The sequence below is a fragment of the Antrostomus carolinensis genome, unplaced genomic scaffold, assembly GCF_000700745.2.
Source record: "Antrostomus carolinensis isolate BGI_N321 unplaced genomic scaffold, ASM70074v2 scaffold47990, whole genome shotgun sequence".
NCBI lineage: Eukaryota > Metazoa > Chordata > Aves > Caprimulgiformes > Caprimulgidae > Antrostomus > Antrostomus carolinensis.
Genome location: NW_010288710.1, coordinates 1 through 3,087, shown reverse-complemented (window position 1 = coordinate 3,087; position 3,087 = coordinate 1). Strand labels below are relative to the sequence as shown.

The 3,087-nt window shown below is 48.1% G+C and overlaps 1 non-coding gene across 1 annotated transcript; it reads right to left on the bottom strand.

Moving 5' to 3' along the window:
- Positions 1-1,630: 1,630 nt before the first annotated feature.
- TRNAP-AGG (transfer RNA proline (anticodon AGG)) lies at positions 1,631-1,702 on the bottom strand. The gene has a single exon. It is a non-coding gene; the product is annotated as a tRNA-Pro (tRNA).
- Between the last annotated feature and the right edge of the window lie 1,385 nt (positions 1,703-3,087).

Below are 3,087 nucleotides of genomic sequence, written 5' to 3'. Positions count from 1 at the left end.
TCCAGCCTTAATGATTCTGTGATTCTATGATATTTGAAATTTCTGAATGAGGGGAAAGTTGTAAACGTGTGGTACAAGAGGATGTAATTGTGGGGGACAAAACCAAGAAGTCTCCCAGGAATATCTCTCCTCTTCCATCCCATGTGACCATTTCCAGTGCTGACCAACCACCAGACCTCTCTCAAATCAGGCTGAGATGTTAACAGCAGGTATGAACTGACAGTGTGGTTTCTGGTCACTGTAGATGAGATGTTCCAAGTGTTTGTGTGGTCCTGTCATTTTTATGCCCTGCCTCATCCCCACTGGCAGGGAAAGATGTCAGCTCCATCCTCTGACCATTCATGGTTCAGTTTATTCACAGAATCATGGAATTGTTTTGGTTGGAAAATGGAAAAGACCTTGAAGACCATCAAGTCCAATCATAACCCCAACCCTGCCAAGACCACCTCTAAACCATGTCCCTCAGCACCACATCTACACGGCTTTTAAATCCCTCCAGGGATGGGGACTCCCCCACTGCCTTGGGCAGCCTGTTCCTGTCTCTTCCCAGGTCCTCTTTACTGGTCACAGGGTTTGTTCTCCAGTCAACACTGGAAACCCAATGCAGGTGGCACAGCCAATCCCTCCCTGCCCTCTCTTCTCCTTTGCTCACGCTGACACATGGACAAAGACGGGGTAACAGAGACTGGGAGAAATGAAGATGAACGGTGCAGATGGAGGGGATCAACCCTCCATAACAGTCCCTTCAGCCTTCAAGATTTTCCCATCTCTGCTCTCAACCAAAGCTCTGCCAGGGAAGAGGAAGGAGAGCATGGGCTGAATCTGGCAGCGGAGAGTGAGCTTTGCAAAGAGCTCTGGTTTATCAGCCTCTCTTTGTAATTCCGTGTTGGCAAGAGGTCCTGTATGAACAAGCCCAGGAGACTGAAAGTCTTTCCTACTGATAGGACCTGCAGACGTTGACTCCATTTAGAAATCAGTCTACATGGAAGGAGAACAACAACAGATCCCAGATTTATGCAGCCACAGCTTCTCTGGCCAACCTGGGACACTGTCTCACCACCCTCACAGTGAAGAACTTCCTAATATCTCATCTAAACCTCCCCTCTTTCAGTTTAAAATGTATGTGTCCACTTGTTATCACTTGAAAAAGAAGCAAAAGAACGTTGTTGGCTTTGTCAGGTGAAGGCTGACAAGTGAGGAACAAACGGAGCTCAAGTGAAGAAAATGAGATTGTCACAACAGTCAAAAGCAGAGCTCAGGCAGGGATTTTACTGCCCAGTCACAGAATAGAAACATAGAGTCGTTCAGTTGGAAAAGACCTTGGAGATCATCGAGTCCAACCGTACCTGTCCACTATTAAACCAGATCTCTGAGAACCTCGTCTACTGGTTTTTAAATTCCTCCAGGGATGGTGACTCAACCACCTCCCTGGGCAGCCTGTTCCAGCGCCTGAGGACCCTTTCCATGAAGAAGTTTTTCCTCATATCCAATCTGAATCTCCCCTGGGCACAACTGGAGCCCATTTCCTCTTGTCCTGTCCCTTGGGCCTTAGTTGAACAGACCCACCCACCCCCACCTCTCTCCACTCTCCTCCAAGGGACTTGGAGACAGTGAGAAGGTCACAAAACAAGGGCTCGTCCGGGATTTGAACCCGGGACCTCTCGCACCCTAAGCGAGAATCATACCCCTAGACCAACGAGCCGCTGTCTGCCTGACCTGCCTTCAAGAGAAAAAATAAATAGCTGCAGACACCCAACACCGGGAGTGGAGAGATTGTTCTGACAGGGCAGCAAAGTCAGGATGGTCCTGACAGAAAATGTGACATTAATTCATTGATATAAATGCCAAAGTTTTATTTAATCATCTCCACCTCTCAAATATCAAAGTAGAACGGGAGACAATCACAATGTCCTGTAAATAGAATCATAGAATCACTTTGGTTTGAAAAGCCCTTTATGATCATTGTGTCCAACCGTGAACCCAACACTGACCAGTCCCCTATGACTAACCCATGTCCCTCAGCACTGTGTCTACACGACTCTTCAATCCCTCCAGGGATGGGGACTCCACCACTGCCCTGGGCAACCCCTTCCAATGCCTCAGAACCCTTGCAGCAAAGAAATTCTTCCTCACATCCCATCTCAACTGCCCTGGCCACAACTGGAGCCCATTTCCTCTTGTCCTGTCCCTTGGGCCTTGGTTGGACAGACCCACCCCCACCTCTCTCCACCCTCCTCCAAGGGACTTGCACAGAGCCACAAGGTCTCCCCTCAGCCTCCTTTTCTCCAGGCTCAACACCCCCAGTTCCCTCAGCCACAAGGGAACTCAGCACACTTGTGCTCCAGACCCTTCCCCAGCTCCGTTGCCCTTCTTTGAACATGTGTCCCCATACTCATCCAGTGTAATTGTGCACAACACATACAGGTGGAGACAGTAGGTACTGGTGAGGAGTTCTGTCCTTGGCCTTGTGTAGGAAGATCTTGTACAGAAGCAGAACCAGGACCTGGCACAGATAATCCAACTGTTTAGGATCCTCAGGTCCTGTAGCATCAACCTTTTCTCGCTCATCGTTAGGTAGATGATATCTTCAAGGCTTTTGGATTGTTTCAGAAAACTAAAGGTACATAAAAGTGTGAACCTGTCTCAGCTTGCTTGGTGTAGAAGATAAACATCAAGCTCACTCAAATGAGAGATGCTTTTTTTTGCTTTTCTTTTTCTCCTCTGATGTGGAAGTTCTCTTTTTACACTTGGATTTCACAGTAAATATTTTACATCCCCAAATATATATGTAGCAGCTTTAAGGTTTTTCTAAGAGGCTTTGTGAATGGAGAGCTGAGCAGGACAGCAGAAGGACTGAGGTCCAGAACTCAAGGCTGCATCAAAGCCCCTCGCTTTGTTGGAAGTTGAGTATTTTTCTGAGGCAGCAGCAGTAACAGCAACCACAGAAGGTAAAATAACCGGGCGCCGTTCCGCTTTGTTGACACCACCGCTTCCGAGGGGTATGAGCTGTGGAGGTGAAGGCAATTTCAGCATCTGTTTGAAATACAACCTACAGATGTGGGCAGCAGGTTGGCCATGAGCCAGCAG